The sequence below is a fragment of the Lampetra planeri genome, chromosome 11 (genome assembly GCF_965212315.1).
Source record: "Lampetra planeri chromosome 11, kcLamPlan1.2.h2, whole genome shotgun sequence".
NCBI classification, from domain to species: Eukaryota; Metazoa; Chordata; class Hyperoartia; order Petromyzontiformes; family Petromyzontidae; genus Lampetra; species Lampetra planeri.
In genome coordinates, this window is record NC_136117.1 from 1,640,272 (window position 1) to 1,654,161 (window position 13,890).

Sequence of the window (13,890 nt, forward strand, 5' to 3'; positions counted from 1 at the left end):
CGCCTTGTGGGCAGGATCTAAAGGGATTTTTCGGCATAAAAGAAAGGACCCTGAGTATTGGAAACCAGCTCGACCGGGAGGGTCGACTCAGGAGCGAGCTGCGACCAGCGGGTCGGCTCGACTCATCTTCAGCTCGTCTGGGACTCAGCCGAGTTCGATCGGCTCACCGGAGCCGGCTCTCGGGGCTCGACTCAAGCGGCTCCCCATCTCCTCTGCAGGCGGGCAAGACCCGCTTGACAGCTCAACTCGGCCTGCGTGGGTCAACCTCTGCCGAGTCGGAGGTCTCTGCTGCCGCCGGAGTGGTGAGGGTCGCGGTTTGGCGACAAGGCTCCGTGCTCACCCTGGTCGACGACCCAACACTGCACGCTGCGAGCGAGCTGTGGGCGCCACCTACCGACCGGGTTCCGAACTGCGACAGCGTATCAACGGGCATCCGAACCAGTTCGCCACGGTGACAGGGGAGCGACTGATACGTATGACGCGCACCGCCCCCTCACCACACGACCACCAGGCGTCTGTTTGACATAAAGAACCGACTCCGAACACTGACTATTCAAGACAACTCTTACCACTCAAACACACTCGAACCCATAAGCCATCCGTGGCTGTGAAGGCATCACGAGACCGAGTGATGGCCATCCGTCGTTTATAAGTGTATTCGTAATTTTTATCTTTAATATTTAGTGGGCTGTACTCTTAATCGCATAAATTCCCAACAAATCCATCAATACGAATTGATTCTTGGCACCTCCTTCCGCCGAGCCACGCTCACGTGGGGAGTGGTGGCCCACCAGATCCTTATCAGGTGATCTGGTCCCCAATTAGTAAACTTGGTATAAGATAACGATCTTCGGGAAAGGAGCACCGTCGCAGGCCCTTACTCCGAGCCATTCTGTTGTCAGATAACCTGCCGATGTATCTGTTGAGATTGGTGCCTTTAAGAATAATAACTGTTTTTGATTGTGTTTTTTTATCGCCGTATAATCTTTCAAGTATCTTTCAGTCATAATCGCCGCACGTACTCGCATCCTCTACAGAATATTCAACTGTCCCGTGACCCAAGGTGCTAACAACGTGATAAGGGTTGCGTATGATCAATAAGGAGTGCGGTATTGCGTGAACAATATTGAGTATAATCATTCATTAACGTTAAGGTTTTTCTTAGCATAGTATTTGCATATTTTAACGACTCTCTCTCTCACTAACAACCATCGCGTTATGCGGGATCCATGTGCCGTTGTCAAAGTGAAATCAGACAATCGTTGATGATACTGTATTGATGCCGTGTTGACGTTCCGGGATTGAGAGTTCGCATACTATATCATAGTTGAGGTTGAATTAGTAATACATTGATTAATACAGAAGTGGTTGTGTGATTCTTTCCTGAAATCTATGCATAAGATCTGCTTCTGCGTTGAGATCTGAACTTGGTGACCTTAATAAACACACTAATACATACTCAGTAAATGTTAAAGCGATAACGGGGTGAACCGGGGACCTAAAATATAACCACGAATACCCACTCTGGGAATGTTAAAGCGAGAATGAGACGAACCTAGACAACGATGCCGAGTTAATCTAAGTTAATCTTGCATACTTACACCACACCTGCATAACTGCATACGATTAATTGCCTTATTCCGATCGATAACCCACCCTCGTCACCGAGGCGGGGTCTGGTTATCATAACGACTTGCATTATCATAATTACACCCACTCGCATAATTACTACGATTACCTCTCGAATTGGCATAATTAAATGTGCATAATTACATAAATTAATATATTTCCGGATAATTACACATTTGGCCAAATTTCATTTGATTAGTATTATTTTCACTGAATATTCATAACCCACATATACAACATAATAATTTCACCCACGCACGCATACAACATAACAAATTTTTATAACCAACATATACAACATGCCCCAGAAGTGTCAGGCGCTCGCCCCAGTTTCCGTCCCTTGCATTGCAGCGAATGGGGGTTCCTTAGGAATTATCGGACAAATAACGGCGCAAATTTGTATTGGCGATATTAAATTAACGGGTCCCATTTTGGTTTCTGAGACCCTTGCCATTCTCTGTTTGCTGGGCACGGACTTCCTCGGAAAAATGCCCATTAAAATTTTAATCGACAAAGGCTGCATTGAGCTCCCTTTGGGCCGCCGGATGTCATTCCTGCCCTCACCCACCTGGCTACGCACGGCCTGCGCGACTGTTCCGGCTAGGGCATCCCAAACCGTACGAATTCCGCCGGGTGCGCAAATGTTAATTCCGCTTCGGTTACGGAAACCGCTCGGGGCAGAATCTATGTCGGGTGTTTTGCTGGCTCCTTCCAACACGGCCGTACGGGGGTTGGAGCTGGTGGGAACACAAACGCTTATGCCTACTGAGGGGTAACCATTCATTCAGGTGTTGAATGCAGGGTTGCGGACAAAGGTTGTGCACCAGGGGGCTGTGATTGCCCATGCATCGTTGCCACTCCACACTGACTCCGTCGTGGCTCATGTCGATGATACGCCTGGGTCCGTGGTGCAGTCTGATACCGATGATGGTTGGATGGATTCTCTCTGTTCGGGGGCTGAAAATCTTTCCGAGTCCCAGCGATTGAAATTGCGTATGTTACTCCGTGAATTCCCCGATGTTTTTAGTAAGCACAAATTTGATGTCGGGTGCACTAATCTATTGAACCACCACATTGATACGGGCGATTCCGCTCCCATTCGGCAAAATCCGTTTCGGATGAGCCCGGCAGAGAAAGAACATGTCCGGTTGGCGGTGAATGACATGCTTGCCGCGGACATTGTGGCTGCTTCCAACAGCCCATGGGGTGCACCGATTGTGCTTGTGAAGAAGCATGATGGCAGTTTGCGATTTTGCTTCGATTTTCGAAAACTTAACAAAGTTTCGCTGGCAGACGTGTATCCGCTCCCTCGCATGAACGAGTCACTGGATGCCTTGGCGGGGGCGCGGTATTTTTCCACCTTGGATCTTTTATCTGGATTTTGGCAACTGCCCTTGGATGAGGCATCTAAACCAAAAACCGCGTTCCGTACGCCACAAGGCCTTTATCAATTTAATTGGTTACCCATGGGATTGCACTTGGCTCCGGCAACGTTCCAAAGGTTAATGGAACTGGTCCTCGCTGGGCTGCAGTGGGACTCATGTCTCATCTATTTGGATGACGTGATTATTTTCAGTCGCACGTTTGAGGAACATTTGGAGAGATTGAGGGCTGTGTTTGTTAGGATGCGGACTGCTAACCTTAAATTCAAGCCCCAGAAGTGTTTCCTATTGCAGGAATCGGTGCGGTACCTCGGGCACGTTGTCAGTTGTACGGGTATAGCCACCGACCCCGCCAAAACTGATTGTGTAAGGACGTGGCCGACGCCCGAGTCTGTAGGGGAAGTCTGCAGCTTTATAGGCTTCGCGTCCTATTACCGCCAGTTTGTTGAGGGGTTTGCGACGATCGCGAAACCTCTTCATGCTCTAATGGCTAAGGGGGCCAAGTTCCATTGGGGGGATGCAGAGGACAGGGCGTTCAAGGCGCTTCACGATGCCCTCGTCAGGGCCCCTCCCTTGTGTTACCCCGATTTTGCATTGCCCTTCATTCTGGACACTGACACCAGTAATACCGGCATTGGCGCAGTGCTCTCGCAGGTCGTGGACGGGGTCGAACGTGTCGTTGCCTACGGCAGTAGGGTGCTGTCTCCGGCGGAACAGCGTTATTGCGTGACTCGCCGTGAACTGCTCGCTATTGTCGTGTTTATACAACAATATCGTCCGTACCTGTTTAGTACCGTTGAGGACGCGTGGACACCCGAGTAGAGGCACACGTATTTATTTCACAACAGTCACTGGGGACATACAGTACTGGAGGGGGTATCGGCCCCCTCACCCGGATAGCTGGGAACACACGGCTAGCTACCCCTAGCCTGCCTCCTAATCCTCCAAATACTGGGCTAGGGGAGGCTGTCTGGCCCGACACTGGTCAGTCGGGCTACGGTACCCGGAGTCCCAGAGTCCTGGCTCTGGTTCACGGGACCACGCCGCTGGCTCGGTCCTGCGCGGCCCTGACAAGGGCGGCGTCCCAGGGGAGTCCAGGGCTCTAGCTAGGCAGTCTTCGGTCTTCAAGAGTTTACTTAAACATTCTGCCCCGAGCCCTCTGACACATCCCCCTTTATACTCCACCCCCGCTGAGGGGTGGGGCCCCGGGCTGCCTGGTGCGGACGTCGTTGAGAGCACCCCCCCCGTGCACTCACGTAGCCCCGCCCACTGTGTTTGTTTCCCATAAGCTGCCATGCATAACGGCTCTCTCTCTAACACCCCTACACATACAGCTCCTCCGTAACACCCCTACATCACCCCCCCCTGTACAGCTCGCAGCCGTCCCGGCTGCAACCTTGACAATAAAAGTTTATTCACCCCTCGATCCCCCAGCGTGTGCCTCATTTTTACAACAATAACGCAACGAGAAGAACAACAGGAAGGGAAAATAACCCGACGCACCCCACCCCCGAATAAATACGAAATCCGTACAACCAACGTATATACATTTTTTTCAGGAAACCCCCCAGCACACACACAACACACAGCGAACACAACATTCGTACAATGCAATGTGCCAGGAGCACACCACCGACGCCGCACACAGTGAGCATAACATGTGAACGTACACAGGAAAAAAAATATTTCAAAAAAAACAATTCTTTTTTTCCTTTTTTTTCCCATTTTCACTCCGTGCGTCACAAGAGTCTGCGCATTTTTGCGCGCGTCCTCGCCCCAGGCCCGTCACACGGGATAACCCCGGCTGGCAGGCCGTCGGGTGGCAAGTGTCCATCTCCGAGTGAGTCTGTTGTTGACGTCGCAAGACCCTCGGCATCCCCCGTGGGGGTCGTCGGGCGTGAGCCCGTCACTCCCGGTGCACCTGGGGGCGGGACAGCTGGCAACGCGTCAGGCGAGAGCAGCGGAGACGAACTCTTTGAGTCGGTCACCCCCCCACATGTTTGGCCACGCGCGTGTGTAGTGGGACCTCGCACCGCAACGAACAGTTTGAGCCTGGAGGGGTGTACAAACCACCGGCGCTTCCCCCATTTAATGCGTACGCACTGAGGTCTCAGGACCTCAACCACCTCGATGGGGCCCCGCCACGGCCGCACCAGTTTTGAGGAGGTCGCGAGTGGTACCTGGGGACAGTGCAGCCATGCCCTGTCCCCCGGCTTCCACTGTAGCACATGCGCGCGACCCAGTCTGAGGCGCTCATTAGCCCTCTGCCGCATGTCAGAATTCTGCATGGCAGCATCCCGCGCCTCTGTCAATTTTTCCAGGTTAAATTTAACATGTTCGGCCAATTGAGTTTTTCCCTGTGGCGCTGGGATCTGCAGCTGGGCCCGAACAGGTGGGTCAGGTTCGCGGCCATACATAAGGAAGAAGGGGGAAAATCCCGTCGCAGCATGGGGGGCCAATCTGTACGCTGCCAGGGCCCCCTGAATTTTCAAGTCCCAATCTGTCTGTGAGTCCGAAACGTGCTGTGACAACATCGACGTGATGGTACGATGCAACCGCTCGACCATCCCGTCGGTTTGTGGGTGATATGGAGAGGTACGAATCTTTTTCGTGCCCAGGATCTCACAGACCTGTTGGAGCAATTTGCCAGAAAATTTTTTACCCTGGTCGGTCAGCAGCCGCTCGGGAGCACCTTTGTCAAGGACATATCCCTGGACAAAGGCCTCCACGATGGCTGCTGCCGACTGGTTGGCCAGGGGCCAGGCCATAGGCCAGCGCGTGAAGTACTCCACCCCGGTTAACAAATATCTATTTCCCCTGGGGGTGGCGGGGAACGGTCCCAGAATATCCAGCGCGACAAGTTCGTTCACCCGGGAGACCCTGATAGACTGCAGGGGCGGGTTCGACTCCCTCGCTGGTGGTTTCCGCTGCGCACACCTAGGGCACGACCCTAACAGATCCCCGACATCCCTTGTCATGCCCGGCCCAAAAAAATCAAGTTGGAGCAAGGCCAGGGTCTTTTGGGTTCCCAGGTGGAGGAGGCGCTCGTGAGCGGCCCACACCACCCTACCCCGTAACCCCGAAGGGACCACCAGCCGGTGTCGATGGGATTTCCCGTCCCAATGCATTAACAACCCACCGAGCATTTCCCATGCGTCGGCATCACCCCTCCCCCATCCCCGGTCCCCGACGCGGCGGCGCAACGCAAGGAGGGAGGTATCTTCCATCTGCAAACGCCCCCATTCCGTGGCAGACAACCCCAACAGGGAATCAGATCCCTGTTGTGTGATGGAATTCGTCATCGACGCTGCGTCGTCAGCAGCCGCCAAGACCGGAACAGGCATTTCACCAGGATGCCTGCACCGACCCGACCCCAGGAGGCATGCGCATTCGGGGGTGGTTGGCATGCGCGACAGAGCGTCCGCGTTGGTGTGGCGAACGCCCTTACGGTACGTGGTCTCAAAATCAAAATCCTGGAGAACCTCCAGCCATCGAGACAATTGTCCCAATGGTTGTTGGACTCGCAGGGTGTACTGTAGCGCCGCATGGTCTGTACGGACGGTGAAACGCTGCCCGTACAGATATGGCCGGTACTGCTGGATGAAATAGACAATTGCCAGCAGTTCCCGACGGGTGACACAATATCGTTGCTCCGCTGGAGACAACACTCGACTACCGTACGCGACCACCCGTTCCACGCCCTCAACCACCTGGGAAAGCACGCCCCCAATACCTGTGTTGCTCGCGTCGGTATCGAGCACAAAGGGTTTTGAAAAATCGGGATAAACCAGGGGAGGGGCATTAACCAGAGCGTCCCGAAGGGAGCAGAACGCAGCCTCCTCCTCCTGTCCCCAATGGAAGCGGACCCCCTTTGACGTCAAAGCGTGCAGGGGCTTAGCAATGGTGGCAAAGTCCGCGACAAAGCGTCGGTAATATGACGCGAAACCAACGAAGCTCCTGACCTCTCCCACCGAGGTGGGAGTCGGCCAGGAGCTGACGCACTGCGTTTTGGCGGGATCGGTAGCAATACCCGAGCGTCCAACGATGTGCCCCAAATAACGTACCGATTCGCGCAATAAATGACACTTTTGGGGTCTAAATTTCAAATTAGCAGCCCGCATTTTGAGGAAAACGGCCCGCAACCTCTGGAGATGCTCGTCAAATGTTCTGCTAAAGACGATAACGTCATCAAAATAGATTAAACACGAATCCCACTGCAATCCAGCCAAAACCAATTCCATCAATCGCTGGAAAGTCGCCGGCGCCGAGTGTAATCCCATCGGCAACCGGTTAAATTGGAAGAGACCATGTGGTGTACGGAATGCAGTTTTAGGCTTAGATTCATCGTCCAGAGGAAGCTGCCAGAATCCCGAAAGCAAATCCAATGTGGAGAAGAATCGCGCCCCCGCCAAGGCGTCCAGCGATTCGTCAATACGGGGAAGCGGGTATGCGTCAGCAACGGAAATTTTGTTGAGGCGGCGAAAATCGACGCAAAACCGCAACGATCCATCCTGTTTCTTAACCAGAACGATCGGCGCTCCCCACGGGCTGGTAGAGGGAGAAATGATGTCGGCGGCTAACATGTCATCAACAGCCGATTTGACATGGTCCTTCTCGGCGGGACTCAGCCGGAAGGGATTTTGGCGTATGGGCGCGCTGTCACCCGTATCAATATGGTGACGCAGCAAATGGGTACAGCCTAAATCGAATTTGTTCTGACTGAACACGTCAGCAAATTCGCGCAGGAGTGTCCTAAGTTTTTGACGCTCTACATCCGACAGGTCCGTCGATCCCGCACAAAGCGCCTCAAGCCACCCTTCATCGGTGTCCGAATGTGGAAGCGGCAGAGTGGCAGTGCCAACGTGATTGGCGACAGGTTCCTCGCAGGGCACCGGCGTTGCGTGAGCAAGCACGGTCCCTTGAGGAATTACCACGGCCTGCGACCCCACATTGAGGACCGCGATGAAAGGGTCCCCGTCCCCCCTTACGATGGTCTGGGCGGGAATTAAATGCGGCCCGCTAACCCCGGCCCTAGATGGCCCCAGCAGGACACCCTGGTCCCCAACACCCTTAGCGAAGGGCCTACGAAGTTTTAGGGGCACCAACATTTGTGCCCCCGGCGGCACGCGAACCGTTTGAACGACAAACGCCGGTACCGTCGCGAACGCCGACCGAGCCGCAGTAGGGGAAGGCAAAAACGCCATCCGTCGTCCCGACGGGAGCTCAATGCAACCTTGATCAATCAAAATCCGAATTGGCATTTTGCCCAAGAAGTCCGTCCCCAGCAGGCACGGAACCGCCAGCGAGGAGGAAACAAAAATGGGGCCGGACAATTTAATATCACCGATCGAAATTTGTGCGCGAATCTGACCCATGATACCCAATGAGCCCCCGTTAGCAGCGTAGAATGGGACATTAACCGGTAGCAAAGGACGACTCTGGACGGGGAGAATGTTGTATATGAGTTCCGAAATGATAGTCGCCGACGCTCCTGTATCGACGAGGATACGCACTTCGACCCCGTCAATGTGCCCTACTACGGCCGACGACCCCGACGACGCCGCCACAACGCGGTGGGCCAACACGGACCACTGCCTGGGTTCGATTTGGGTCCCCATAGTGGTGCGTGTTGGCCCGACGGTGCGCAATGTTGGCCCCCCGTTCGTTGCGGTGTGCTTGTGTGTAACGGGTGTGTGCTTTGGCCAAACATGTGGGGTGCCGCGACTCGCCGGGTCATGTTGATGGAGCTTGGAAGGAGGAGGAGGGCCGGCGTCCCGGCGAGGCGTCGTCCCCCGCTGTCGAGGAGAGCGGCACCCCGAGGCGACGTGGCCCCGGATGCCGCAGTTATAGCAGCGCGGGAGCGCAGGCGGTGATGACGGACGGTCGGAGCGGCCCGACCCATCCCGGCCCGCCCGTACTCCCACCCTCTGCTGCTGTCGGAAGTCGGCGGCGTAGACCTCCTCCGTCGGGGGGGTGACGGCAGCCACCGTACGCCCGGCCGCTGCCCTGCTGGCCTTCCGTCGCTGTGACAGGAGGTTAGCGTGGAGGAGCCGCGCCGCCTGGAGGGAACCCATCTCCGTGTCCTCCTGTGCGACGATGGCGATGTCCAGGTCGTCCGCCAGCAGAAGAATTTTCTCAGTGACCATCGCGTCCACGCCTTGGTCATCCATACGAGGGAAGGCCGTCTTTGCCAACACCAGAAGGCTCGTACGGTAGGCGAGGGGCGACTCCTTTGCACCCGCTGGCGATCGTAAAATCGCTGTCTGCATTCCGCCGAAGGTCCGTAGACCCCAGCCAGCAACTGCAGCGCCATCTGAAGAGTGGAGCGCTTGTCTCTCGGTGCCGACGTAAGAGCGGCGAGGGCGTCGCCGTCGAGGAGCGCCGGCAGCGCGCAGAGGGCTTCGGCGTCCGACCACCCCGCCATTTCTTGGTGCGCGAGGAAGCGCCGCTGGAACCCCCCCCAGTCGCCCTCCTCAGCTACAAACTCTTTCAGCGGGGGCAGCCTTTGGCGTAGCGCAGCGATCGCCGTGGAGGCCCGCGCTTTACTGTCCCCGCAACTCGGCTGAGCGTCGGCACGAACGACAGATGGAATCGCCTGTCGCGCTGATGGTGACGCTCCGTCCGTTGGTGGTGACGCGGCAGCCCCTGCGAGGCCGATGTCGGACCCCAGGTTGAGGCTGGCCACGCCCTCGGCAGCTGTTGCGGCGATGGCGGTAGATTCAAAGTTGTAATCAGTAGAAATGGCGGGAAGGCGCAACGGTCGTCGGCCGTCCTCGCCCCGCGGCGGTCCAGCAGCCCCCAGCCGAGTGATGCTCTCGAGTGTGGCGGCAGCAGCATACAGCAGCTCCGCCAGCCTCGCGTGCGCCAGCCGAAGTCCGTCGGATGGCGACTCCCCTTCCTCCCGATGCCCCGGTAAGGATGCATTCGGCCCCGGCTGCTCGTTGCCTCCATCAGCCGTCTCTGGCACCGCACTTCCCGCGGTGTCCTCCGCCTCCTGCACCCCGGCCCGAGCTGTTCGGCGCGTGTCCATGTTCGTTGTTGTTCACTTCTGTCACCAGATGTAGTACCATTGAGGACGCGTGGACACCCGAGTAGAGGCACACGTATTTATTTCACAACAGTCACTGGGGACATACAGTACTGGAGGGGGTATCGGCCCCCTCACCCGGATAGCTGGGAACACACGGCTAGCTACCCCTAGCCTGCCTCCTAATCCTCCAAATACTGGGCTAGGGGAGGCTGTCTGGCCCGACACTGGTCAGTCGGGCTACGGTACCCGGAGTCCCAGAGTCCTGGCTCTGGTTCACGGGACCACGCCGCTGGCTCGGTCCTGCGCGGCCCTGACAAGGGCGGCGTCCCAGGGGAGTCCAGGGCTCTAGCTAGGCAGTCTTCGGTCTTCAAGAGTTTACTTAAACATTCTGCCCCGAGCCCTCTGACACATCCCCCTTTATACTCCACCCCCGCTGAGGGGTGGGGCCCCGGGCTGCCTGGTGCGGACGTCGTTGAGAGCACCCCCCCCGTGCACTCACGTAGCCCCGCCCACTGTGTTTGTTTCCCATAAGCTGCCATGCATAACGGCTCTCTCTCTAACACCCCTACACATACAGCTCCTCCGTAACACCCCTACACCTGTACGGCAGGCATTTTACGGTTCATTCCGATCATGCGGCACTGCAGTATGCGCTAAAAATAGACCAGCCATCTGGCCAGTTATCACGATGGCTCAAGGTCCTACAGGACTATACGTTCATGGTAACATACCGGAAGGGTACGCGACATTCAAACGCTGATGGCCTATCGCGCCTTCCTCCGGGAGATGGTTGTGCGTGTTTTTTGGGCTCTGGGAGATGCAAGTCGGCCACGGTGGCTATACCGGCTTCTCCCATTGCGGCGGCGGCAGGGTTGCTCGACGAGGAGCCTGTCCCCGTTGTTGACTCGCAGGAGTTGGTCGCTCGCGATTCACTGCTCGACCTGCCCCTGGATGAAAGGAGATGGTTTCAGATGGAGGATGTTTCCCTCCTTAGGTTACGCCGTCGGGCTGAGCGTGCGGGAAAGTGCCAGGAGGGTATGGGAACTGTCGTGTTGCGTGATGGTCTCCTCATGTCATGGGACGCCAGCTCGCGGCGTTATAAAATCGTCATCCCCACCGCTCTGCAGGGCAGGGCCGTGTGGGCGGCGCACGAACGCATCCTACATTTGGGCATTCACAAAACGCTCGCCACACTGCAATTGGATTTTTTTTGGCCTGGAATGGCGCGCGATGTCGCCGACCTGTTAAATAGTTGTACGCAGTGTGCGCGGCGGAAACACCCGGCTAGGGCGGCCTGCCCGCCCCTTCAGTCAATTCGGGTGTCCCGGGTCAACGAGCTGGTGGCACTTGACATTCTGGGTCCTTTTCCTGTCACCGCTCGGGGTAATAAGTACCTGCTGGTTGGGGTTGAATATTTCACCCGTTGGCCTATGGCCTGGCCCCTCCCCAAACAGTTGGCGGCAGCCATTGCGGAGGCGTTCCTCCAGGGTTACGTCCTGGATAAGGGCGCCCCGGAACGCCTGCTGACCGACCAGCAGACAAATTTTTCGTCTAACCTTCTGCGGGAGGTCTGTGACCTTTTGGGTACGCAGAAGGTGCGAACTTCTCCCTACCACCCGCAGACCGATGGTATGGTCGAGCGTCTGCACCGTACTATTACTTCAATGTTGTGCCATCAGGTGGATGAGGCACAGTTGGATTGGGACTTGCGTATACCTGGAGTTCTGGCCGCATATCGGTTGGCACCTCATGTGGCCACGGGCTATTCGCCCTTCTACTTGATGTATGGCAGGGATGTTGACCCACCCATGGAGGTGCAATTGCAGGTCAAGGCTGCTGCGTCACGCTCGAAACTGTCCGACCACGTTCAATTTAATATTCGGAAGTTGGTCGAGGCGCGGGTGGCTGCGCAGGAAAATTCCGGGGCGAGGCAACGGGCGAATGAGCGTCTGTATGATCGCCGGGTTTCAGTATACAAATGGTCCATAAGGGATAAGGCATGGCTGCATTGTCCTCAGGTGCCGCTGTCAACGTCATCCAAATTGCTCAGGCCCTGGCGAGATCCGGTGGACATTGTGCGGGTCGTTCGGGACCAATGTATTAGGGTCGCGTGCGGACGGCGCTCGTGGTACGTTCACCCTTCGCGCCTGAAACCCTATGTCGCACCGCGCACTCACACATCTTCATCTCGCAGGGGCCGATTGCGTGATGTGTCCGGCATGCCGGGGGAGGCTTCTCGTGATCCTGGTGTTGCTTCGCACCCCCCTGCCACTCTTTCGGATGTTGCAGGTGTGAGTCCACCAAGGGTGGCCTCACCGGAGGATCGGGGAGCTGCCCGACCGCCTGGCCTGCAGGAAGACGGCTCACGGGCTTTGTCCCCGGCCTCTCGGGACGTTCTGAACGCCCATCGTCTGGCCCCTCCCGACCCTCCGCAGAGAACACTGAACTCTTACGATGGACCTGCCACACGGACTCGCTCGAAGTGTCCCAGGTTCTCTTGAGACCTGGTCCGACGCATACACACCGCCCCTCCTCCCTGGGCCCCTGGCGTTCAGTGGGGGGTGTGGGCGTGCGGTTGACACAGGTCCTTGGTGTGGTGTGTCCACAGTGTTCATATGTACAGGCCGGTTAGGGTAAATTATTGTGGGTTGTTGCTGTTGTTGTTGTGTTGTTACTGTTGCGTTGAGGCTCACGCATTGTTCTTCTCTTCACGCTTCCGAGTTTCTGTTTCTTAAATTGTTGTTGGGGTTGTGAATTGTGTTGCAGCCGGGACGGCTGCGTGCTGTACAGGAGGGGGGGGGGGTGATGCGGTGGTCAAGATAGACACACGCTCCACAACCTAGGGGAGGAGTAGGTACCGGTCTGAACCGGTCCGAACCGGTCGGGCAAGAGGCGGTTGGAACCGCGCTGAGGGGAGGGGGCTGGCGAGAGCTGGCGGGCCCCAAAACCCCCGCCCCTCAGAGAAAGGGAGTATATAAGACGGCTCCCGGAGAGCGGGAGTTAGTTCATCTCAAGCTGAAGCAAGAAGCCGCCCGAAGACCCTGGACTCCAAGCCGCCGATGTCCTCTGACAGGGCCGGGCTGAGCGGGGTGCCAGTGTGGGTTAGCCTCCCCTAGGCTAAAGAGCCGTAGGGCTTGAGTAGGGAGTGTGGTTAGAATAGCCCAGAGGCTGTACCTCCCTAGGTGGTGGTAAAGGGGCCATTCCCCAGTGTGTCAAGATGTCGTAACTGTTAGTGAATAAAAGCGTGTGGCCTCTAAGAAGTCTCCGTCTCCTTCGAGAACATTACATATGCATCCGCGATTCCTAATGTGGGGGACAAAGCGAACCCCTGCCCCCCCCCCCAGAAATATAGAAGTCAAACCTCGCCTATGGAGAGAAGTAATACAATGGAATAATATTCAGAGGGCACCACCATTGAATACAACAACCAACGCTGTGTGCCACCGCTACCCGAGCTTGAGCGTGGGAAAGGGCCCTTAGAAGCCTCAGTACAGTCCTCCACCGATTACAGTGGCGAGCGCACACCCCCTACTCGGTCCACCGAGCAGAGCGGAGAGATGATTGGAGTTCTGCTCTCGAGCCAGAGTTTGGATGAAGCAGCAGAATGATGTCACGTGGCTGCTGGGAGTTGGTTAACAAGAGGCGTAGCAACAAGGAAACCAAATTTTCTGTCAGTAACACTGTCTTAAAAGGACAATTATATCATCGGCGTAACTAACCCAGGAATTATGTTGACCGAAACATCGCCGATTATTTGTTATTTCTGAGTGTCAACCCATCAGCATCACTGAATAATTTGTACCAACGACGGACAATTTTTACAGAGAAACTGACACTTTAGAAATAATG